The 27307-nt window shown below is 40.8% G+C and overlaps 1 long non-coding RNA gene across 1 annotated transcript; it reads left to right on the top strand.

The window, feature by feature from the left end:
* The first annotated feature begins 19719 nt into the window (after positions 1 to 19719).
* On the top strand, positions 19720 to 26345 carry LOC122455646. The gene is made up of 3 exons (XR_006273995.1): positions 19720 to 19813; positions 22870 to 22964; positions 26247 to 26345. It is a non-coding gene; the product is annotated as an uncharacterized LOC122455646 (long non-coding RNA).
* The last annotated feature ends 962 nt before the right edge of the window (positions 26346 to 27307 follow it).

Here is a 27307-nt window from a genome sequence, read left to right as displayed (position 1 = left end):
ACCCTTTTAGGATGATGAAAGCAACTTTTCTTGCAAGAGCAATGACCTGTCTTACCTCCTGTCCCATCTTCCTTTAGTGGCCCCCTGAAAAGCACAGCAGGTGACTAAACGTAACGTTCTCAGTGGTAGAAATAGCTCTCAGGTTGAAGTCTGACTGTTCAGATTATGTTCTTAGCTGTAAATCATACTTTTATTCAGGGCAAAAGATTTGTAAAAGGTCTGATATTCTTTACAATAAGGGATATTTTTCTGCTCCTCCTGTGGGTGTTTCAAATATATATATATTGCGACAAAGTTCCTCCTCTGCCTTGGTGGGTCCTGCACTTATTGGCAGATTTGCTCGCCTCAGAGATTCACAGCCTCCCTCAGTTTGGCCACTTTTGCTAATGGCTCAAACCTGCCATTCACTCAGCTAACCTCATCGCTGGCCAGCATGGGGAAAGGGAGGAGAACAATCCCCGCAGTCTCTGCTGACTCACATAGTGGGTCAGGGATAGGCCAGGGACCTTCCCCTCTGGTGGGACCCACAGTCCAGGTCACCTCCTCTTGTCTCAGATAGGGAGTTGAGGTGGATGGGGAGAACCGGGGCCTGTCCTCTACTCCAGGTTCCAGCCCAGGGCCTTATGGATTGCAACTGTCTACAGTGTCTCTTGTAACAGCTGCATGACAACTACAACTCCCTGGGCTACTTCCCCATGGCCTCCTCCCAACACCTTCTTTACCCTCACCGCAGGATCTTCCTCCTGACGCCTGATCATGCTTGTACTCCTCAGTCCTCCAGCAGCACACCTTCTCACTCCCTGCTCCTTGCACGCCCTCCGCTAACTGATGGGAGGTCCTTTTAAAACCAGGTGTCCTGATTAATCTGCCTACCGTAATTGATTCTAGTATGTTCTTAATTGGCTCCAGGTGTCTTAATTTTCTTGCCTGTCTTAATTGGTTCTAGCAGGTTCTTGATTGCTCTAGGGCAGCCCCTGCTCTGGTCGCTCAAGGAACAGAAAACTGTTTATCCAGTGGCCAATATATTTGCCTTCGACCAGACTCCTGTATCCCACTGGTCTGAGCTCCGTCACAATATATATAGAAACAACAAAAGGCAGAAATTATAAAAAGCTGGCCACAGAAATGACTTGTTGTGAGTCTGTTTACTGCATTTTCTTTATATTGCAAAATATTTTAGCTTGAATAAAGCAAAAAAATCCAGTAAGCAAGTGAAAAAAGAAAGAAGCACCATCTTAATCAGTTTGAGATGAAGATAAAATTTCTAATGCATCTAACAGATCTTGTGGCAGGTCATAATCTAGCAAGATGTTGCTTCTATGGGAAATATTGACTTGTGTTCATGGTAATGTGTATTATTCCTTTCACATTAACTCATGACAAGAATTAAATTATCCCTGTAACTAATTATTCAGTTGTGTAGGTGGGAAAAATATCTTTTATTGGACCAACTTCTGTTGGTGAGAGAGACAAGCTTTCGAGATTACATAGAGCTCTTCTTCTAGTCTGGAAAATGCACTGTGCAATCTCAAAAATTGTCTCTCTCACCAACAAAAGTTGTTCCAATAAAAGATATTATCTCACCCACCTTGTATCTTTAATATCCTAACACAACTACATACGTATTCAGAGTTGTAACAAGGATACCAGACAGAGTAATTTGGTCAGACCAATGTCTCCTTGCTATTCAAGCACATGTAGATCTGGCATAGGATACTGAATAACAGTAATAATAATAACGCTAAACCTTGCAAATGTGAATACCAATTCCGCTCAAAGAACCAGAAAAAGCCCCAAACATGCAGCTGACATTTTGCACAGGCCATTAAGATTAGATGCCTTTCTTGAAAATTTGTTTTAGTCAGCCACAAGTTATTGGTCTCAATACAGAAGTAACTAGATGAAATTCTATAGCCTGTGTTATACAGGAGGTCAGACTAGATGATCTAATGCTCTTCTTCTGGCTTTAAAATCTATGAAACTATCAAACTAGGACTTCTGGACTCGTGTGGAGCCATATTGATTTTAGCAGGGTTCTGAACAGGTATCACCATCTGCCCATGCATTTGTAGACAGCAGGACTGTGGGCATATCAAATAAAGATCTTCCATTTGTGGTTTAAAAGAAAAAAACTTCCTTGGTGAAATATCCTGATGCACTTTTAGCCTCAAACATCAACTCATGATTTAAAAATACAAATCCTGCCAGGTGATTCATGCAGGTGGACCTTTATGTCCAAACAGAGTCCCATTGAAGCCACCGGGGCTCACCATGGAAATAGGGGCCTGCTGGCACAGATCAGACTGCAAGGTCAGGACCACATATAGTGATTTAATTTCACGTACCATTGGACAAATCCTGCATTCCTTAGGCAAAACTCTCTTTGAAGTGAATGGGAATTTTTTCCTCTGTTAAGACAGAATGATAAGGACAACCTTAGCATCTTGACTGACACACCAGGGACTGAACCAGATACCCCTGGAACTAAAACCATGAGCTACTACATCTTGAGTAAAAATGCCTCGGTAGCTGGTGTTGTAACAGAATCTTATCCTTTGCAGATTGGGCACAGAGGGGGACATAACACAGGCTATGCCTACACAGGCCTGCAATTCAGACTACAGGGTTGTCACTACAGGGCATATGGATGCTGCTGTCATGAACTAACCCTGGTCCTGTTTGAAAGAAATCTACGTTAATATTAACTAAGTACCTTTTAGTTTGCACCAGCAGCGTACACATGGAAGAGTTACAGTGTAGCAGGCTTGTGTGTGCTACAGTTGACCAGCAGCCCAAACTGCAGGGCCATGTAGACAAGCCTATATACTTACTGGTGAGTTACAAAAACATGTGTATATATATATATATATATACACACACACACACACACACACACACACACACACACACACACACACATTATATATTTATATATATAATTTCCTATTGTCATTCCCATGCTCCCAACACCACAAAAATAAACAGATAAAGAAATAAATCAAATCATGTGTTTGAGAGCACTTTTCATGGGTAAACAATGGCACAGTGAAATATCCTACCCAAAACCCATGTCCAAGAATAAGGGTGCTATCCAACTTCCACTGAAGTCAATGGGAGTCTTTTCATTAGGACCTGGATGAGACCCTAAGAACATTTCTATATGACACTCTAGCTACACGAGATGAGGCAGAATACAAAATACAGAGGAACAATGTAAACTATGAGGATATAACTGAAATGTAGCATGTATCAGATAAGATGATTTCACAGCGAGTCAAATGATACAGTAAAATTTTTAAAAGGTATGACAGTAAAATATGGCTGGGAATAGTCAGGAAAGATAATGTAGAAAACAGGGAGCTAATCCAATATCAAAATGCAGTAAAAGTAGTAAAGGCTAGGTTCCATTAAGGAGAAAATAGAACATGAGATTCAGGAGAATGGTAGAATGACAAGGATTTGGCTGAAAATCATCCAACACAGATATCTGTATTTTTACTTTAAAAGGCAAACATTCAGAGCCTACTTTGAAAAGTTACATCCATTCTGAGACTAGCATAGGGTGTAACATTGCAATCTAAGAGCATGATGTAGAGCCCCTTGAAGTCAACCCAGGTACGTCTACACTGCAATAAAACACCTGCTGCTGGCCCGGGGTCAGCTGATTTGGACTTATGGGGCTCGGGTTACGGGGACTATAAAATTGCAGGGCAGCTGTTGGGGCTTTGTCTGGAATCTCATATCCCAGGCTCCAGATGGAGCCTGAACAGTCATGTTGCAATTTTATAGCCCTTCAGCCCAAGTCTGAGTCAGCAGACCAGAGCCAGCTATAGGCATATTATTTCAGTTTAGACATATAACAAGAAGGTATGTCCATGGATTTAAAGGGCTTTGCAACAAAGACTATATAGTCTTTGTTCTCTGTAATTTTTATATACCGCTTTTCACATTCTACTCAAAAAGGTGATGTTCCCACACATACCATTTTAAATTGCCACCCACAGTCACAATGACTAATTTGGATGTCACTGTTGGTTACAGACAGAGAAAAGTTAATAAATTTGAATGAATGGCTGCTCAGATATGCACTGATAAGAAATTCCCTATACAGACACTGTATCTTGACCAAACATTTAACTGGCTTGATTGTGCTTTTATAGAGATGTAACAACCGATTCTATAGTCATCTCCTACTTTTACAGGAACACCACCTGTTTACCTGTATCAGAGCTAGATTCTGACTGCCATGGGTGTGTAAATTGTGATAAAGTGTTACAAAAGATAGGAGAAAACCTTTCTCCCCCATTAGCATATCTATATAGGAAGTAGTCAGAAGAGTGGTGCTTATGCTTTTTGGGGGTAAAGGATCAATAGCATGACCAGGGCCACCGAACAGCCAAAAGGGGCAAGGGTGTAGCCCAGGCTACTGCTCCCATTAGTTTCAGTTTTGAATCTAACCCTGTGTTGGTTAGATTCCCATTGACTTCAGCAGGCTTTGGACCAGGCCCATAATATGAGTCCTGGGAGCAAACCCAGTTTAGGCAACACTAGCTAACAAATTCTGCTCCCTTCATTAATGTCATTCACAAAACAAGGAGAAAAATGTACTTGTTTTGATGTTCAGTGCGTGAGATTATAATCATGTGCTGGCATTGAGTTTGTGCATAGGATTAAATGTGTTTAGTTGCTTGTTAGGCCATCTATTGTTAATGAACTTTACTTAAATCAACTCTTTGTATAAAGGACATCCTAGATTAAAATAATTTTATCCTTCTGTTTAGCGGAAAGAATGTCTTACAGGTTTTTTTTCCTTTTTGTTTTATTGAAATTTAAATTAATTAGACACCTCAGGCTAAATTCATCCCTGATGTAAATCCACTGACTTCAGTGATGAATGAATGCATTCATTCAAGTCCTTCATCTTTTATGAGAACTACATTAAAATAAAAAGAAAAGGAGTACTTGTGGCACCTTAGAGACTAACAAATTTATTAGAGCATAAGCTTTCGTGAGCTACAGCTCACTTCATCGGATGCATTTGGTGGAAAAAACAGAGGAGAGATTTATATACACACACACAGAGTACATGAAACAATGGGTTTATCATACACACTGTAAGGAGAGTGATCACTTAAGATAAGCCATCACCAACAGCAGGGGGGGGAAAAGAGGAAAACCTTTCATGGTGACAAGCAGGTAGGCTAATTCCAGCAGTTAACAAGAATATCAGAGGAACAGTGGGGGGTGGGGTGGGAGGGAGAAATACCATGGGGAAATAGTTTTACTTTGTGTAATGACTCATCCATTCCCAGTCTCTATTCAAGCCTAAGTTAATTGTATCCAGTTTGCAAATTAATTCCAATTCAGCAGTCTCTCGTTGGAGTCTGTTTTTGAAGCTTTTTTGTTGAAGTATAGCCACTCTTAGGTCTGTGATCGAGTGACCAGAGAGATTGAAGTGTTCTCCAACTGGTTTTTGAATGTTATAATTCTTGACGTCTGATTTGTGTCCATTCATTCTTTTACGTAGAGACTGTCCAGTTTGGCCAATGTACATGGCAGAGGGGCATTGCTGGCACATGATGGCATATATCACATTGGTAGATGCGCAGGTGAACGAGCCTCTGATAGTGTGGCTGATGTGATTAGGCCCTATGATGGTATCCCCTGAATAGATATGTGGACAGAGTTGGCAACGGGCTTTGTTGCAAGGATAGGTTCCTGGGTTAGTGGTTCTGTTGTGTGGTGTGTGGTTGCTGGTGAGTATTTGCTTCAGATTGGGGGGCTGTCTGTAAGCAAGGACTGGTCTGTCTCCCAAGATCTGAGAGAGCGATGGCTCGTCCTTCAGGATAGGTTGTAGATCCTTGATGATGCGTTGGAGAGGTTTTAGTTGGGGGCTGAAGGTGATGGCTAGTGGCGTTCTGTTGTTTTCTTTGTTGGGCCTGTCCTGTAGTAGGTGACTTCTGGGTACTCTTTTGGCTCTGTCAATCTGTTTCTTCACTTCAGCAGGTGGGTATTGTAGTTGTAGGAATGATGGACACTACGGTGCTAATAAGCGATGGTCACATAAACACCACCCTATATCGGAAACCTACTGACCGCTATTCCTACCTACATGCCTCTAGCTTTCATCCAGATCATACCACTCGATCCATTGTCTACAGCCAAGCGCTACGATATAACCGCATTTGCTCCAACCCCTCAGACAGAGACAAACACCTACAAGATCTCTATCATGCATTCCTACAACTACAATACCCACCTGCTGGATACGGGATGTAGACCTGAGGTTGAAAAGGATCCTCAAGGGAGCGGGAAAGAATCCCCTAATTATCCTTCATGTGGGAACAAATGATACGGCTAGAGTCTCGCTGGAAAGTATTAAGGGAGACTATGCTACGCTGGGGAAGACGCTTAAGGAAATTGAGGCTCAGGTGATCTTTAGCGGGATCCTTCCTGTTCCTAGAGAAGGGCAACAAAGGTGTGACAAGATTATGACTGTCAACAGATGGCTTAGGCAGTGGTGCTATAAGGAGGGCTTTGGGATGTATGGCCACTGGGAGGCATTCACGGACAGAGGACAGTTCTCTCGGGATGGACTTCATCTGAGTAGGGAAGGAAATAGACTTCTAGGATCGAGGCTGGCACAACTGATAAAGAGAGCTTTAAACTAGGAACTGGGGGAGATGGATGGGAGATGTCCAGAAAATCTCCACGCCAGATTTTAGCATTGAGAGGGAAGAAGATGAAGTAAGAAAGGATACAGCCATGGGTAGGAGAATGTATATAAGAAGCGAGGGCGGTGTGGATACTAGTCTAATAAGTTATACTGGCTGTAGAATGACCGTGCCTAATAGGGTACAAAATGTGAGCGAGGCCAAACAGCAAAAATTAAGATGTTTGTACACCAATGCGAGGAGTCTAGGTAACAAAATGGAGGAACTAGAGCTACTGGTGCAGGAAGTGAAACCAGATATTATAGGGATAACAGAAACATGGTGGAATAGTAGTCATGACTGGACTACAGGTATTGAAGGGTATGTGCTGTTTAGGAAAGACAGAAACAAAGGTAAAGGGGGTGGAGTAGCATTGTATATCAACGATGAGTTAGAATGTAAAGAAATAAGAAGCGATGCAATGGATAAGACAGAGTCTGTCTGGGCAAAAATTACATTGGGGAAGAAACTAGTAAAGCCTCTCCTACGATAGTGCTTGGGGTGTGCTATAGACCTCCGGGATCTAATTTGGATATGGATAGAGCCCTTTTTAATGTCTTTAATAAAGTAAATACTAATGGAAACTGCGTGATCATGGGAGACTTTAACTTCCCAGATATAGACTGGAGGACCAGTGCTAGTAATAATAATAGGGCTCAGATTTTCCTAGATGCGATAGCTGATGGATTCCTTCATCAAGTAGTTGCTGAACCGACTAGAGGGGATGCCATTTTAGATTTAATTTTGGTGAGTAGCGAGGACCTCATAGAAGAAATGGTTGTAGGGGACAATCTTGGCTCAAGTGATCATGAGCTAATTCAGTTCAAACTAAATGGAAGGATTAACAAAAATAAATCTGCAACTAGGGTTTTTGATTTCAAAAGGGCTGACTTTCAAAAATTAAGGCAATTAGTTAGGGAAGTGGATTGGACTGAAGAACTTATGGATCTAAAGGTAGTTGAGGCCTGGGATTACTTTAAATCAAAACTGCAGAAGCTATCGGAAGCCTGTATCCCAAGAAAGGGGAAAAAATTCATAGGAAGGAGTTGTAGACCAAGCTGGATGAGCAAGCATCTTAGAGAGGTGATTATGAAGAAGCAGAAAGCATACAGGGAGTGGAAGATGGGAGGGATCAGCAAGGAAAGCTACCTAATTGAGGTCAGAAGATGTAGGGATAAAGTCAGAGAGGCTAAAAGTCGAGTAGAGTTGGACCTTGCAAAGGGAATTAAAACCAATAGTAAAAGGTTCTATAGCCATATAAATAAGAAGAAAACTAAGAAGGAAGAAGTGGGGCCGCTTAACACTGAGGATGGAGCGGAGGTTAAAGATAATCTAGGCATGGCCCAATATCTAAACAAATACTTTGCCTCAGTCTTTAATAAGGCTAAAGAGGATCTTGGGGATAATGGTAGCATGACAAATGGGAAGGAGGATATAGAGGTAGATATTACCATATCAGAGGTAGAAGTGAAACTGAAACAGCTTAATGGGACTAAATCGGGGGGCCCAGATAATCTTCATCCAAGAATATTAAAGGAATTGGCACCTGAAATTGCAAGCCCATTAGCAAGAATTTTTAATGAATCTGTAAACTCAGGAATAGTACCGAATGATTGGAGAATTGCTAATATAGTTCCTATTTTTAAGAAAGGAAAAAAAAGTGATCCAGGTAACTACAGGCCAGTTAGTTTGACATCTGTAGTATGCAAGGTCCTGGAAAAAATTTTGAAGGAGAAATTAGTTAAGGATATTGAAGTCAATGGTAAATGGGACAAAATACAACATGGTTTTACAAAAGGTAGATCGTGCCAAACCAACCTAATCTCCTTTTTTGAAAAAGTAACAGATTTTTTAGATAAAGGAAATGCAGTGGATCTAATTTACCTAGATTTCAGTAAGGCATTTGATACCGTGCCACATGGGGAATTATTAGTTAAATTGGAGAAGATGGGGATCAATATGAACATCAGAAGGTGGATAAGGAATTGGTTAAAGGGGAGACTGCAACGGGTCCTACTGAAAGGCGAACTGTCAGGTTGGAGGGAGGTTACCAGTGGAGTTCCTCAGGGATCGGTTTTGGACCAATCTTATTTAATCTTTTTGTTACTGACCTTGGCACAAAAAGTGGGAGTGTGCTAATAAAGTTTGCAGATGATACAAAGCTGGGAGGTACTGCCAATTCGGAGAAGGATCGGGATATTATACAGGAGGATCTGGATGACCTTGTAAACTGGAGTAATAGTAATAGGATGAAATTTAATAGTGAGAAGTGTAAGGTTATGCATTTAGGGATTAATAATAAGAATTTTAGTTATAAGTTGGGGATGCATCAATTAGAAGTAACGGAAGAGGAGAAGGACCTTGGAGTATTGGTTGATCATGGGATGACTATGAGCTGCCAATGTGATATGGCTGTGAAAAAAGCTAATGCGGTTTTGGGATGCATCAGGAGAGGCATTTCCAGTAGGGATAAGGAGGTTTTAGTACCGTTATACAAGGCACTGGTGAGACCTCACCTAGAATACTGTGTGCAGTTCTGGTCTCCCATGTTTAAAAAGGATGAATTCAAACTGGAGCAGGTACAGAGAAGGGCTACTAGGATGATCCGAGGAATGGAAAACTTGTCTTATGAAAGGAGACTTAAGGAGCTTGGCTTGTTTAGCCTAACTAAAAGAAGGTTGAGGGGAGATATGATTGCTCTCTATAAATATATCAGAGGGATAAATATAGGAGAGGGAGAGGAATTATTTAAGCTCAGCACCAATGTGGACACAAGAACAAATGGGTATAAACTGGCCACCAGGAAGTTTAGACTTGAAATCAGACGAAGGTTTTTAACCATCAGAGGAGTGAAGTTTTGGAATAACCTTCCAAGGGAAGCAGTGGGGGCAAAAGATCTATCTGGTTTTAAGATTCTACTCGATAAGTTTATGGAGGAGATGGTATGATGGGATAATGGGATTTTGGTAAGTAATTGATCTTTAAATATTCAGGGTAAATAGGCCAAATCCCCTGAGACGGGATATTAGATGGATGGGATCTGATTTACTATAGAAAACTCTTTCCTGGGTATCTGGCTGGTGAATCTTGCCCATGTGCTCAGGGTTTGGCTGATTGCCATGTTTGGGGTCGGGAGGGAGTTTCCTCCAGGGCAGATTGGAGAGGCCCTGGAGGTTTTTTTGCCTTCCTCTGTAGCATGGGGCATGGTTGACTGGAGGGAGGCTTCTCTGCTCCTTGAAGTTTTGAACCATGATTTGAGGACTTCAATAGCTCAGACATGGGTGAGGTTTTTCATAGGAGTGGTGGGTGACATTCTGTGGCCTGCGCTGTGCAGGAGGTCGGACTAGATGATCAGAGTGGTCCCTTCTGACCTTAGTATCTATGAATCTTAAGTGATCACTCTCCTTACAGTGTGTATGATAAACCCATTGTTTCATGTTCTCTGTGTGTGTGTATATAAATCTCTCCTCTGTTTTTTCCACCAAATGCATCCGATGAAGTGAGCTGTAGCTCACGAAAGCTTATGCTCTAATAAATTTGTTAGTCTCTAAGGTGCCACAAGTACTCCTTTTCTTTTTGCGAATACAGACTAACACGGCTGCTACTCTGAAACCTGTGATTACATTAAAAATACTGGTTTTCGTTAAAGGATGAGACAATATTGAGAGTAGTCATGAACTGGTACATTTTAAACAGTGAAAGTCTGTAATCACTGGAACAATTTACTGAGGGTCGTGGCAGATTCTCCATTACTGATGACTTTTTAATCAAAATTGGAGGTTTTTCAAGATCTGCTCTAGGAATTATTTTAGGGAAGTTGTAAGGTCTGGAGTTCAGACTAGATGATCACAATGGTCCTTTCTGGCCTTGGCATCTATGACTATGGAGATCTTTTCTGGGCTACTGAAGCTGCCAGATCAATCTTGAAAATTATCAACTGTATAATTTGTATCCATATTATTATACTTGTTTTCTTCTAATCCTTCTTTTTTATGTTTCTTTCTTTCTGTTATTATAGATAACATAAAAATAAACTTATACTAAATGCCCAAAGTATTTCATATTCAGTGGTAGCTGCACCATCTTTTCTCATATGGTAGAGGCTGGACACTAACTGCAGCTGAGAAATTCCTATATAACATTCTGATGTACGCTTCTTTTTATTATATTGATAACATCATTAAGAAGATTAATGGGCTTCAGATATTTAATAGTCAGGAGGGAAAGAAAGATCACTTTCACAACACACTTGCTATTTTTGGGCCAGATTGCTATGATACCCAATTAGCAAACCAGCCTCACTACTGCAAAGTTGTAGCAAACCAGTAGCAACATAGCAAAACTATACATTAATCTTGTGATGTAGCAACTTGAAATGTTTCAGAGTTCTTTGTGAAAATGCCTCCGGTTGCTTTCTTCCAGGTATGGCTCTTCCATACCTCCTCCAGTCTTCCATTCATTTCAAGGACCAGAGCATTGGCAGGGGCAATGATGGAGGCTTTGATGACTAGTAATTGTTAGTTCCCATTACAGATGTTTGAACATCTGACCATTTGGGGGGTTCTGATTGTACCACTTCTGAACTGTGGATGATTTTATGGAATCGTATCATGAAATTCCTGTGTCGGGAAAGCTTGTCTGTTCGTGGCTCTATCATAAGTCAGCAGGGTTGTGCCACATCTCGATCAGGCCAGAGACAATGGCATGGGATCAGCCCTCAGGAATTGTCTATTCAAAGTAAAACATCTTGGGACAATGTGTTTGTTCTAGTTGATAGGAAATATTTTCTCCTCCTGTCTGAAGGGAGTAGGGTTTAGGAGCAGTGGAAATTTACCAAAAAAAGTAGGTGACCACAGCAGGGGTCTATAAAGGGATTCCCAGGGGGAGAGAGCCATTTTACGCCAGATAAAGATGAGGGAGGCTATTACAGTCTCAGGCCAGGCCAGGGGGCAGAGGACACTGCCTGCACATAGACAGTACCCTGGGGACTCCCAAGGGACAGATAAGCTAGTGAGGGACACTGCATTTAGGATGTTTTATTGTTTTCTATAGGATTTGTACTCTCTGTGCTTTATCTGGTAAGTAAAGAGCAATGGTGCTAGACTCGGTGAAAAGCCTGTCTACCGGTATGTGTTAAGCTTTCATGTTGGCCCTCAGAGAGTTAAACTGTAAACCACAAGCTTTATGCTTTTTGGGTGGAGTTTTGGCTGGAGGGTGTATTTAAGTTGTGGGGAGTCTGAAGGGTCAGTGCTGAGCTGAGACAGGTTAGGCAGCTGGACAGTGGGTTCCACCACTCAGAGGGGATTCCAGAGAGAAGGTCTGCACCTTGAGAGTGCAACTAAGGCCCCTCAGATTGGGTCACTTGGTTCAGGATCCAGCAGCTTGAAACGCACCAGAGATGCAGAGCAGCAGAGGGTTGGATGCCCCTCAGGGTAGTCCTACTGGGTAGCTGGAGTTTTATCTCACAGCACCTCCTAGCTGTGCCAGTTCTCACTGCTCCCAGAAAAACTCTTGCCACAGACACACTCAGCAATGACTTAGTTTCTCTGGTGAGGGTAGACAGCGAGTTGGCCCCTCTCCCCCCACCCCAGCCTGAGTCTGGCCATGGTGGGTTTGCACATGATTCCCTCATGGTTTAACCCTGTTACAGCATTACACAAAGTAACATACAAAAATAAACTTCCCACATTCTCACAGTCAGAATCCCAGGACATCCTCGTGTCCACATTGACTCAGGATACAGGCAAGGCAACAGAATTCATCATACACACATCCATTTGCGTGCTAGTCCCTGATCAGGAATACCCTCATGTCCTTCCTCCTGGGTCCATCAGCATGACTTGACTGAAAACAGAGGGGAGTTGATTAAGGTGAATTATTCAGGTTGTCATCACCTCTAGAAATGTACCACCCCATGGAGGTTTGTATATATTGATTTGAACTGGGTTTTCAGAGACCAATAGCCAAAGGAAAGGCTTTTGGCATAAAAAGACTATGCTTAAACTGACTCAATGCCTTCTTTCTGATCCAACAAACAGACATTACCTTTTCACCACAGTAGGGACCCAGTCCTTGTGGATGGGTTGGAAAAACTTTGGCCTACTAGGCCCCCATAAGACTAAGAGGTGACATCTGGTAAGTTTTTAGTATGGCATAGGAACTTTTATTGTTTTATACCTTTTCTCTGCAATGCTTTTACCTTAAGAATAAATATGCTTGCTTAGGAAGAGCTGGGTGGTAACTGGTAACCAATGGCAATACACTGTTCATAGGTCTTGGAGAGAAAGCACCACATGGGTGCTGGCCATTAAACAGACTGACTTGCTGGAGATATCACAGTGTAAGACAGGGAGCTATGCTTTAAAACCCCGAATCAGAAGGCAGTGGGACAAGGGTCTCTGCCCAAAGACAGGGGAGACCTTGAGAACAAGAGACCTGACTGTGCACTCCTGGAGCAGACCATGGGGTGGGAGGTGGTGATACAGGGGCAGTTACTTTGAAACTGTGACAGCAAGCTCCAGTTTCTTCTAATTGTCAGCACCCAGACCAAGCAGTGGACATCGGGTCAGATGCTGCTCTTTTATGAATTGTTTGAAATTCATGCTTGCTAACTAGCTTTACCTTAGACAAATGAACGCGTCTGCTCCCAGCTTTTCATTTAAGAGCAAAGATGTAGATCTTTGCAACAGTGTCTTTAAAAAGCTTCACATACAACCACTTAGATACCGTAGATGCAACTATTCTGGCACAGATCCTAGGGACCTCCTGGCTACACATTAGGACTGCTGTCAGGGAAATCCAAGCCTCTCTGCTCTGGATCCTTTGGATGTTTCAATTTCTAGAGCCTCAGCAGGCTGCATCACTGGTTCCTCCCTTGGTTTATCTGGCATATTCCCTGGGCACTGACTCTCAATCAGTTACTCCTTTTCCCTAGACCTAAGAACTAGTGCTGACCCCCAAGATATCCCAGTTACTTAAACACACTCCTCTCCAAGAACTCCATCCACAAGGTATGAAGCTTCTGGTTTACAGTTTCTATCTCTCAGGCGGACTGGGCAGTCAACACACAAACACACTTTGCACAGAGTCTAATACCTTCATGCTATTTTATCCGTAATCTTATAAAGCACAAGAGAGTACAGAGCATACAAAAGAAACATCTGAAACCACAATGTCCCTCACTTCACAGCTCACCCTTCCTTTGTGAGTCTTTGGGGAAGCATCTGGATCCCAAATCTATACCAGCATCTCCTTCTAAATCTCCATGCTATATATGGGAGTCACGATGCAGAAAGGGCTCACAATAAAAGATCAGAATTCTGAATGAGAGAAAAATAAGATTGGGGATAGAAAACAGCATGGGGCAATGAATAACATGCATAGATTACATTCTTGCCAGGCTGGATTAAATCAATAAAAGCTCTGATGAGACCAGAATTCTGTAACAGACTTGGACAACAAATTTGATCAAATCTTGGTTTGTGAGGACACTATTGAAAGCCAGGTGGTTAAAAGTAAAGCTGAGCATAACAAAGTGAAAGGAGACTGAAAGGAAACGTTCAAAACTTTTCAGCCATCTATCTAAAGGAAATCAAGTAATTGGAAGCAAAAGGGAGATCATGGAGAATCAAATCCACTTCAGATTCTGGACACTTTGGGGATTCATGAAGGAGGAGGAAGAAAGTGGCATGATTTCCTTTTTCTCTGAGGGAGGGGGGGAGGCAGGCTGGGGGCATGGCTACTCAGAATTATTTCACTGAATATAAAGAGCAAACCAAATTCATATTGACAGGTTTCAGAGTAGCAGCCGTGTTAGTCTGTATTCGCAAAAAGAAAAGGAGTACTTGTGGCACCTTAGAGACTAACAAATTTATTAGAGCATAAGCTTTCGTGAGCTAGTGAGCTGTAGCTCACGAAAGCTTATGCTCTAATAAATTTGTTAGTCTCTAAGGTGTCACAAGTACTCCTTTTCTTTTTGAAAATTCATATTGAAAGACCAAAGTATACTCTGGACAGGAAAGCTAATTAGGAGCTGATCCAAACTAAAATGACCATATTCCAAGTCTCAATGACAATATGCAGTTCTTACAGCAGGAGAAAAACTAAAAACAATGCATAAAAGAGAGAAAACAAAGGCCTTTCCTATGGAAATTTATTTATACTTAACACGGGGGAATTCATGGTACCCAGTAGGGTTCGATAAAAAGTGCCTGTTGGTTCCCACTTGATAAAAGGTAATCCCCTTCATTCCAAACGGGAAAAATTTGAGCTAAGGTTGTAAGATACCTTGTATTATCATTAGTACTAATGTACATATTTAATGTTGCCCTAACAAGGAACAACTGGTTGTTAGTGAATGTTCAAACTTTGCAAGAAAACCCTTAACAATTTAAAGGGAGAAGTATAGCATGAAGAGTCTCATTTTGCATTTAAAAAAAAATCCAATTGTTATTCAAGACTTCTGTGGAATTTGACTTGCTCTATTATTAGGTTAGCATAATTATCCTGAAATCACTTGAGAGACTTCACTGGAAAATAAGGGTCTTGGAAATATGATTGTGAGAAGGCACTCAACCTTCTGAAGGGTTTTCTTCAGCATTTATTGGGCAACTGAGGTTGTACAATACAAAGACATCATCTCCCAGGGTATCCAAAATTAGCCAAGTACTTATTTCTTGAAGTCTAGAGCTCTATAAAGATTTTGTAGTTCAGTTTTCACATGTTCTATTTTTAGTGAAGTGTGCCTTGGTCATCAATGCTCAATGATATCGGAACTATCACAGGCCTGAACTAAAGTTCATTAAGCTGAGACACTTTGGGGGTTCAACCTCCAGGAAGGGGTTGTGACACTGCCTGCCCTGTGACTCTGGGTGCCTTAGATGCTATGTGGCTGTGGCTCACTGCCCTGTCACCAACAGCCAGCATACAAGCATGCAGGTCACACATTAGCCTCTACCAGCCAGTTATTTTTTTGCAGGATGACCCCAAAAGCCTCCCAGTCCTGAATTTCCCACAAACCATCTGGGTCTGCCCTCTAGCCTTCAGCCCTCTTGCTGAACAGTTGCACCTTACCTGATGTTAACAGAGAGCGGACTGTTCAGTCCCTTTGTCTCCTTAGGTGAAGAGTCCTGGCCAGAGTCTGGTCAGTCATGCTGGAAAGAGACTTGGTGAAAAACCCTTCTTTGAACAAGAGACTCTAGTTTGCTAAATCAGGTTTTAGCCTTAGAAGCATATTTTTACTTTGGTTTGCTTGTAAACCTTTCTATCTTTATGCCTTTTACGTGGTCTTACTTAAACACATGACTTTTTGTTTAATAAACTTATTTTACTTTTACTAGAAACCAGTTCAGTCCTTTGATTAAAGCATAGTGTTTGAAATTTGGGCAGACAGTTTGGGGGAAATGTCAGACTGGGAGGGTGTTGGGGTCACTCTGCAAACAGTAAGTGGGTGGTGAAAGCCAGGGTGTGATCTGCATGCTTGTACACTGGCTGTTGGAGTCAGGGCTGTGAGCCACCACAGCATAGCATTTAAGGCAACCAGAGTTGTAGGGCGGGTAGTGACACAACCCCTTCCTTGTCTGTGTTGAATCCCAAAGCCTCACAGACTTCAACGGGCTTCAGATCAGGCCCCGTGGACCATATTCTGAAAGAGCATTTGCCTAGCTAATACAGCACATCTTTTAGAAAGACATTGTATTGCCATAAAAATCTCCAAATGGTGAGTTTACCCCTGCCAAGGTAAAAGATAATTATCCTCACTGTTACAATATTTCATCAGATTTCCAATCTGAATGCATCTAACTTCAACCTCCTGCCATTGGAGCTTTACCCCATACTAAAGTTTGAATCTTTAAAATATAGAACTCAGGGTTTGGCCCTTTGACATTTTTCTTGATCATTTGTCAAGAGCTAGCAATTGTTTTACTTTTGCACAATTATAACCAAACCTTAACAAGGCATTAACATACAGTAGGGAATTTTTGCACCTGACATCACAATTATGGAAATTCTTGTGAAAAATATTATTTTATATGGAAATTATGAGAACCCTTGTTAAGATCATAGGACATCAAAATCCAAAATCCAAACTCCTAAAAAATCTGTCTAACATTGCTGCATTCACTTTATTGTATAGTTTCACATTGTTGAAGCTGATGTGAAGGTTAAAGTATGATCAGTTTGGTTTCCAGCAGTGAAATGAAAAATCAGTCACTATTATACTCTGGCAGGAAATTGCATGTAATAATGATTATTAAATATATTGTTCTGAACACTTTCATAACAGTGGCTAAAATATAGTGAATCTTCCAATAACAACTATTCAAAGAATTTTCAGAACTCTTTTATTCTCACTTCTTTCTATTAAATAGTGAGGCGGGGGACCTCAAAATATTTGACAATTTAGTTCAATAACTCCCTAACCTGATCCAAAGCTTAACTAAACCTTTTCATATCTCCCTTTTCTCTTTCCATATGTTCCATTATTCTCTCTCTCCCCCACCCCCATAACCAGGTTTTTCTCCATGTCCCTCACAATTCCCAAATCCCCTTCTTCTATTCTAAGCTACACAATGTACAATAATAATCATACTCAATGGAACTAGTCATGTGCTTAAATTTGAGCTTGTGTATAAGTCTTTGCAGGATCGGGGTCTGAAATACTGGCCACCTAGCTCTCTCCCATGAATATTCCCATTAAAATCAATGGGACTACTTATGGAACGCATTGCACAATGACAGCTGGATAGGCTCCACACAGAGACAGGGGCCTGGTCTCACAGATGTAGTTGCACAAGTGGAGTTCAATAAAAAGCCAAGGTTAGGTAGTAAGTGTTTGCAGAACTGGACCATTACAATGAGTAGCAAAGCTTTGTATTAAAACTAAAGTATGATTGTAGAAACTACTTTTCCAAGTGAAATCTGCCATTTTAATGTTATCTTTTCAAAAGAACAAAACTAGTCTACAGTATATTTAATTTAATTCCATGTCACCACATTTTATTATTCCCAGATTAGTTTTTTTTAATTATAAAGAAAATTAAAGCACATTAATCTATTCAGCTTTTAAAAAAATTCTGTAAACTGAATATATGACTGAATCAAAACCTTGTGGTCTGCTCCATTTCCCTTGGAAGTCAGTGGAAGTCTTTCCATTGATTTCAATGGACATTGGATTAGGTCTTTTGTAATAAAAAAACATAAAACCAAACAAACCAATCCAAAAACTGCCTCATCACACACATAATTTAAAAAAAAATCTTTTAGTAATTCCCTTCTTCTGAAATTTCAGTGAATATAATCTTTCTTTGGATGTCTTTTTTGGGACTGATCCTGTAAATGTTCGCAAGCAAAATGTACTATGAATAGTCTCATTGGCTTCTCAGAATAGGAAGCACTATCCCCGATACTAAATGTTTGCAGATTCAGGCACTAAAAGTGCGTATGCTTTGGATCAAGGATTACCTTTATCTATATCACTGCTTGAGAAATGATATGTTATAACTAGGGCCCTACTAAATTCCTGGCCGTGAAAAACACATCAAAGACCATGAAATCTGATCTCCCCCAGGAAATCTGGCTAGTGTGTGGAAGGGGAGCTCCTACCGTGCTGGGGAGGGATGGGACTTCCTCTTCCCCTGCAAGGGCTGCTGCTGGAGCTGGATCATACCCACTTCTGAAGGCAGCATACCCGTGGAGCTTTCTGCAGCCAGGGGAGGTTCTCGGAGATGGGTCTGACCCAGCCTTGGGAGTGAAAGTCCCGTCCCTCTCCAGCCCCACTGGAACTAATAACTGGAGCTTGGAGCACAGTAGAAGCCCTCAGCTGTAGTGACCCTAGCCCTGCCCATCCCTAGGCCCAGTGCTTGGGGTTTAAAGAGGCCTTGGGTTGGATGTGCAGGAGAGGGGGGAACCATGGACTGACCATGGGGCCCTGGGTGGTTGCCCACCCATAAGGCCAGGCCCGCCTCCCTCCCCCAAGTGACAACAGCCTCAAACCCAGTGACCCTCACTTGTGCGCTGCTGCTGGTGGCAGCGCTGGCTTCAGAGCTGGGTGCCAGGCCAACAGCTGCTGCTCTCCAGCCACTCAGCTTTGAAAGTAGCGCCCCTGCCAACAGCAGCGCAGAAGTAAGGGTGGCAATCCCATGACCCCCTTTTGGGTCGGAACCCCCATGGTTACAACACTGAAACTTCAGATGTAAACATCAGAAACCATGAAATTAACTATTATAAAAATCTTATGACTGTGAAATTGACCAAAATAGACTATGAATTTGTTAGGTCTCTAGTTATAATAATATCTACAGCTACACCACTCAGTATAGCTGATGGGCCTCAGTACTGATCTACTGGTTCCACTGGAAGAGGTAAAAGGGTAGTTTAATCCATATGCCCATTCATTTCTTAGCCTCTCTGCCAAGACCACACCAAGTTTAGTGGTTTAGGGACCAACACAACATAGTCAACATACCTTTAAAAAGAAAAGGAGTACTTGTGGCACCTTAAAGACTAACAAATTTATTTGAGCATCATGCCTTAGTCTCTAAGGTGTCACAAGTACTCCTTTTCTTTTTTGCGAATACAGACTAACACGGCTGCTACTCTGAAACCTGTCATTAAACATACCTTTAGTCACCATCAGCCTGAACTACATTCAGACTGACTAGCTACAACTGGAAGGCTCCAGAATACTAATCCACTGTGTCAACCAGTCCCTGAATCAATTTTTGATTATAAACAAATTAAATCATTCACTCCTGAGGAACCATATGCCTGTATGACAAACTCAGTCTGAATAAATGTCTCTAGACAAATTTATAAACTACTGAAAAGCAGGAAGTACAGTTATATCTTAGGGTATAATGCTGCTGCTGGCTGCTGTTGTAATAAATTGCATAGCCTCATCCCAGCCTTTTGGATTAAGTAATAAAAGAAATTGATTAAGAGTGCAATTCAATCATTTTTCCTTTATTGAATAAAACACCTTTTTTTGGTTCACTAACGTTGACAGTCATGAAAATGAATGGTTTGGCTTCACCCAAAATGATGGATAATCTTCCTAGAAGAGTGTGACAATGATGGACAGACATCTTCTGTGTGAAGAGGTAATAGAAAGGCTGACACTTTGATAGACACCATGATGAATAAGCCCTCAAGGGGTTGCAAGTTAATAGGTTAATACAAGCGTTCTCACACTTTCAGACCTCTTTCACCCTCTCCATCAATGCAGCTCTAGGTTCATTTGAGAATAGAACATATATATTTGTTCTGGATTTATGTTCCCTGCTGCATATTTCTTAGCATTGTTCCAAAATACTGGATCATAATATTTGCTTTATTGAAGTGGTGTAAAGTGAATGCTCCTCTACTCTATGAAGTTCCAGGTATCTTCCCTGAACTTGGCTTTCCCTCCTATCCAACCATTTTCACAGATGCCACTTGTACCTGATATCATACTATACGGACATTTAAACATAATAATTTTAATCACCTGTGATTTTTGTCATGGGTGTGTATGGAAGTTAATTGTGGACCAAATTCTGATTGAATTTACACCAGTGTCTTTGCAAAGTAACCTAATTTACTTCAAAATATTTACCCTGGTGTAAGTATATTGTGTATTTTAGAATTCAGCCCTCTTTCCCCCCATATTTCATCTTCATCTATCCCTGTTTTAGAGTAGCAGCTGTGTTAGTCTGTATTCGCAAAAGAAAAGGAGTACTTGTGGCATCTTAGAGACTAACAAATTTATTTGAGCATAAGCTTCGGTGAGCTACAGCTCACTTCATCAGATGCATTCAGTGGAAAATACAGTGGGGAGATTTATATACATAGAGAACATGAAAAAATGGGTGTTACCATACACACTGTAACGAGACTGATCACTTAAGGTGAGCTATTACCAGCAGGAGACAGGGGGGAAAAAAACTTTTGTGGTGATAATCAAGGTGGGCCATTTCCAGCAGTTGACAAAAAGGTCTGAGGAACAGTGGAGGGGGGGGGGGGGAATAAACAAGGGGAAATAGTTTTACTTTGTGTAATGACCATCCACTCCCAGTCTCTATTCAAGACTAAGGTAATTGTATCCAGTTTGCAAATTAATTCCAATTCAGCAGTCTCTCGTTGGAGTCTGTTTTCGAAGTTTTTTTGTTGAAGAATTGCAACTTTAGTCTGTAATCCAGTCTGTAATCGAGTGGCCAAAGAGATTGAAGTGTTCTCCAACTGGTTTTTGAATGTTATAATTCTTGATGTCTGATTTGTATCCATTTATTCTTTTATGTAGAGACTGTTCAGTTTGGCCAATGTACATGGCAGGGGGCATTGCTGGCACATGATGGCATATATCACATTGGTAGATGTGCAGGTGAACAAGCCTCTGATAGTGTGGCTGATGTGATTAGGCCCTGTGATGGTGTCCCCTGAATACATATGTGGACACAGTTGGCAACAGGCTTTGTTGCAAAGATAGGTTCTTGGGTTAGTGGTTCTGTTGTGTGGTTGCTGGTGAGTATTTGCTTCACGTTGGGGGGCTGTCTGTAAGCAAGGACTGACCTGTCTCCCAAGATCTGTGAGAGTGATGGGTCATCCTTCAGGATAGGTTGTAGATCCTCGATGATGTGTTGGAGAGGTTTTAGTTGGGTGATGGCTAATGGTGTTCTGTTATTTTCTTTGTTGGGCCTATCCTGTAGTAGACGACTTCTGGCTCTGTCAATCTGTTTCTTCACTTCAGCAGGTGGGTTTTGTAGTTGTAAGAATGCTTGATAGAGATCTTGTAGGTGTTTGTCTCTGTATGAGGGGTTGGAGCAAATGCGGTTGTATCGTAGAACTTGACTGTAGACAATGGATCATGTGGTGTGGTCTGGATGAAAGCTGGAGGCATGTAGGTCGGAATGGCGGTCAGTATGTTTCCGGTATAGGGTGGTGTTTATGTTACCATCGCTTATTAGCAGCATAGTGTCCAGGAAGTGGATCTCTTGTGTGGACTGGTCCAGGCTGAGGATGATAGTGGGGTGGAAATTGTTGAAATCATGGTGGAATTCCTCAAGGGCTTCTTTTCCATGGTCCAGATGATGAAGATGTCATCAATGTAGCACAAGTAGAGTAGGGGCATTAGGTGATGAGAACTGAGGAAGCATTGTTCTAAGTCAGCCATAAAAACGTTGGCATACTGTGGGGCCATGCAGGTACCTATAACAGTGCCGCTGATTTGAAGGTATACATTGTCCCCAAATGTGAAATAGTTATAGGTGAGGACAAAGTCACAAAGTTCAGCCACTACAGGACAGGCCCAACAAAGAAAATAACAGAACGCCACTAGCCATCACCTTCAGCCCCCAACTAAAACATCTCCAACGCATCATCAAGGATCTACAACCTATCCTGAAGGACGACCCATCACTCTCACAGATCTTGGGAGACAGATCAGTCCTTGCTTACAGACAGCCCCCCAACCTGAAGCAAATACTCACCAGCAACCACACACCACACAACAGAACCACTAACCCAGGAACATACCCTTGCAACAAAGCCCATTGCCTACTGTGTCCACATATCTATTCAGGGGACACCATCATAGGGCCTAATCACATCAGCCACACTATAGCTCACGAAAGCTTATGCTCAAATAAATTTGTTAGTCTCTAAGATGCCACAAGTACTCCTTTTCTAGCCATGTTTTAAAGTCTAAGGCCTGGTCTACACTGAGAAGTTTTCTTTGCATAGCTATGTTGGTTAGGGCTGTGATTTTATCCTGCATAGCTATCCTAGCAAAAAAAAGTCCTTTTGCTGGCATAGCTTATTTCACGTAGGTAACCTATAGAAGCTATACCAACCAAAGGACTTTTTTGCCAGTATAAACTGTGTCTAACTCAGAGGGTTTGATGGTATAACTATATTGGCAAATCTTTTAAATTTAGACAAAGCTTCATATGGTTCAAATTTGGGAAGTGTTAATTAATCCAAATAACGTGACTTTATCGGTCACTGAGGAGGACAGGACAGCTGAGAAACAAAAATGGATTGAGGTTTCGTTAAAACAAACAGTAAACTATCTGGAGTTCAGAACAAGGTAAATTTATCCAGAGAGCGACATTTGTAAATTAGAGGGAAAGATTACAGTGTATGAGTGACAATTTATAGCAACACATCATTTTGTTGCCAGGGTGTTTAAAATACCAAAGGAGAAACAAAATGGCTATCAGAAAAGGAACAGCATAGGAAGATGCAGAAGACACCATGCAGATGTTGTTTCCCGGGGTAAGGCATGGAAGACATGGGCCTAAAACATTAAATTCGTGGATAGGGCACTGGAGTGGGACTCAGAAGACGTGAGAGTTATTCCAGGCTGTACCACTGGCCTGCTATGTTACCCTGGGAATTCACAGCACTTCTTTCTGTCTCTGTTTTTCCTCCTACCATTCTCTTTCTTGTCTGCTTAGACCGTAAACTCTTCAGGGAAAGGATGGTCTCTCAGTAGGTGTTTGTAGAGTGCCTAGCTCAACAGGACCCCAGTTGGGCACTATTTTGCTAGTCTTAATAGACACAGCTTTATTACAATAATCTTAATACTATTGAAATGCAGGTTTATGGATTCCTTTAAATTTTCTCAGAGTAATCCTTCTGCTTATAAATTTATAGGATACAATATAGTGGTGCAAACAAGTTGATTGAGTGTGAATTTGTCATCATTCCATCTAAAAAATCTTTGTTTCTTATTAATCCTGTCAGGATTCTGAAAATGTTGCTGTCTTGAGCTGGCAATCAAGTTGACATAACATCTATCATTTAATATTCTCTTACGTTGTTGGAATTTCTTGAATTGAACTAGCTTTATATTATCCATTTTCCTCAAGCAACAACTGCAACTGCTGAAAGAGTCATTTTTTTGATGGGATGAGAGTTTCAATGGGTTTTGATTTAATAGTGATTGAACTGTGTTATAAAAGAAGAAAATAAACAGAGGATTTATGCTGTCAGTAAAGTATGTTCTGCCACTAAGAGAAAACAAACTCTCAAACTTCAGATCAGAAGAATATTAAATTACACTTGAATGGAGTATTATCGCTAAGGGTAGAGTTATAAGTAATAACTATTTGAGAATATAGATTGTTATTACCCAGAAAAATACAACAAATAGGACATTGGACTTGGACTCTGGACACCTGGGTTCAATTCCCAGATTTACCACTGACCTGCTGTGTGATGTTAGTTAAACCACTTCCCATCTCTATGCTTCTGTTTCTCCTCCCACCCTCTTCTTTTTTCCTGCTCTGTCCATTTGGCCTGTATGCTCTTCAGGACAGGGATTGTCAGTTACTCAGTGTGTACAATGCCTCACATAATGGGGCCCTGATCACAACCTCCTGTAATACAAATAATAAATTATATCAGTATTATAGTGATAGCTATATAGCCTAGCCCCAGGAAATAATCAAATCCAGATAGTGTAGAAGTGTATAAGAATGCTACTAAAGTTTTTTGAATCTCAGAAATGACTCATTACAGTTTTGGGCAAAGGTGTAGGTCAGTTATTTCTTTTTACACTTTGATTAGTTTGCCCTTTTAAGTAAATTCTTAAGCATGATGTCAATCCTGCAGTCCTTTGAATACAAGAATCCCATTGGACTTCAGTTTACTATGGTGATGAGAATCCAAGAAAAAAAGTCTACCTACAAAAAAGTGGATTTTGTCTGAGTTAGGACTCGAGTATTTGGCCAGCTATGTTTCTTTTAGTGTGATAGGTTATGGGTACCAGGTATAGAAAAGCTTTTGGGGCACAGCATAAAACATTCAGGTGTTTTATTTCCTGTACATCTCTTGGTTAAGAATCACCTTTCTACCAAATTGTCATGACACCTTTGCTTAAGTAAGATAGCACAAGTACTATCAATATACTATTAAAACATATATGCTTCATGTTTAGTCAATAAGTATATTAACTTTTCAAGAAGTGAACTTTGTTAGATTGAGGGCAGCAAAAACATTTGTGGCATATTCCAGTAAAATGCAACACCACTTTAGTGTGACATTGAAAGTCCAGGTAACTGTCTGAGTCACAGCAAAAGATTTTAATAATTTCAACTCCATTTTCAATATAAATGTTACTTATCTTGCCAGCCATCAGTTTTCTGTATGCATGTCCTTATGACTAACATGCCAGAGATAACGAAGGGATATTATTGCACCTGCCTTAAATTTTTCTCCTGTAGGTTGGTTATATTTCTAAAATAATATACAAGATGCCTTTTATTTATTTATTTTTCATGTTGACAAGCAGCACATAACTAACATGCTGATGATCAAGAAGCACAACACAATAATGAGTATGGAATGTGGTGAGCAGTTCTGCTCTTCAGGAATAATGACATTTTCTGCCATGTGTGTAAATCTCATCTGTGCTGTAGACAGAATTTTCTTGGGGGCCAGTTCAAAACGTTAGAATAAATTCCCACAGCAAATGAGGACCATCTCAAATGTTACCCGGTGCTCTAAGAACAAGGTGGACTTTTTCAACATGCCTTCTCTAATATAAACAGAAGAGCAGTGCATATATAAAAAACAAAATCCTACCAAAACAAACCATTACACTGAACATGCAGTTATCTCCCGGGGAAAGGATATAATAGGGAACAAACGATAGGTGACCAATGGTAGCTGTGTTACTTAATGTACCTCCATAAGGCACTCAGCTACTGTGGTGATGGGGTAGGTATAAAAATCTATACAGAATAGAATAGTTTAAAGTCTATCATTTTACCCTATTTGTGTCTCATTTCTTGTCACAGAATATTACATATTTATTTCAAACTGTAAACTTTATTCCGGAATAACTTATTATTAAAACCAAAGTGCCACTGGAAGGTACGATTCTTTATAGATATAGAGGAAGACAGGTCCTAATCCAAGGACTTTACAACCTACATCAATAGAATACCAAGAATACAATAGGGTGATATGTACCAGCATAAAGAAGATCCAAACTTCAGATGCCTGCCTACCGAGCCACTTAGCAATGAACTGGGAACTTTATATGTGTACCCCTGCTGTGTCTTGAATATCAATGTACAGAACACGGACATCAAGAACAGCTTGACGTCAACGGAGCTACACCAGTTGACTCCAGCTGAGGCCCTGGCCCATTACAATAGATTGTTATTCTTCCTTAAGCAAAACTCTTCACCTTTTGCGTTTCAGTCTCCCCAGCTGCAAAATGAGGATAACGATACCCATTCTTTTTTTTTAAGTGCTTTGAGATCTAGAAACGAGAGCTAGGTATTATTTGTTATTGGACCTTCAGCCAGTTTCCAGTTGATTCTTACCCAAGCCACTTTTTTAAAGTCAGGTTTAGTGACAGTTTTAATTGCTTTAGTAAAATCCAAATATGTTGCACATATTACATTTGTTACATGTGCGTTTATATTTTCTGAACCTGTTCATTTGTTCTGAAAGCCTTCACCATAAATTAATTATCTTAGCTGGCAAAAACAGTCCATTTATAGCTAATATACTGCATTTATTCACTAATCTCTACCTACCCAGAGCCTGCACTTCAGTAACAGTCACTAAAAACCAAATCCTGGGAAACACTACACAATAGAACAAACAGGCCATGTGCTTAGGGGGGAAAATACAATGTGCTCGAAAGGTACAGGAGTCAACGGTGACATTTTTACTTCCAACCTGCACTAACTGGTAAGCAGTGAAACTATTGTTGCTTGTGTGGTATATAGGAAATTAAGGGAGTTGTGGCTGCAGCCTGCTGGTTTCCCCCATGGGCCCATACAATGCACTCACGTGCCATATCTCAACCACACCTCCAGCATGTTCATTCCAGTCCTTCCTCCATGAGTAATGGGATGGAGATGGGAAAGATGTGTCTCTGTGAGTGATCTCCACTATCTATGACCACCAACCTCTGCAGCAGAAATGAAGAACTTCTATTGTACTTTGGGCTGCACATGAACACACAGGGTTGCACACAATTTGCCCAAAACTTGCATAGAACATAGATCATGCGTTCTTTACAGTAAGGACCATCTTTTTGTTCTTTGTTTGTCTACCATGATGGGGTCCTGCCTATGAATGGGCTGCGAGGCATGCCCAGAATACAAATAATAAATAATAATAATACTAAGAGGTTTAAAAGAAAAAACTGTCTGGGTACTGCATTTTTACGGCATCTCAATGGTAGTTTATGATTAATGACATATATGCAGCACAGTGAAAACATTTAACAGTAGAAAATCAGGAGGGTTAAAAAATTGAAAGCTATACTCTAACCCCAACACTATTCTTAAACAGCAATGAAGGAGTCTATTTTATTATTTAAATATGCCCACAAGGCCAATCATTATGATGATGATTTTATTGCTCTTTCCAACAGAAAAGGTATTTTTCATTACTCCATATTCTAAACCAAAAAACAAAGAGTGATGTGAATGCTAAATATACATGTATGCTAACTGCTAGACAAATACCTCAAACATACCAGAAGATTTTGTCATTTAAGTATGAAAATTAAGTCATAAATCTTTATATATTTAAAACAGTCCTGACACAGCTTATCAGAAATGAGTTGCCTTATGGAACCATCAGTGAAT

Source organism: Dermochelys coriacea, chromosome 9, assembly GCF_009764565.3.
Source record: "Dermochelys coriacea isolate rDerCor1 chromosome 9, rDerCor1.pri.v4, whole genome shotgun sequence".
Taxonomy (NCBI): Eukaryota; Metazoa; Chordata; order Testudines; family Dermochelyidae; genus Dermochelys; species Dermochelys coriacea.
The sequence above is the reverse complement of the archived record's forward strand: the minus strand, read 5'-3'. Positions and strand labels throughout refer to the sequence as shown.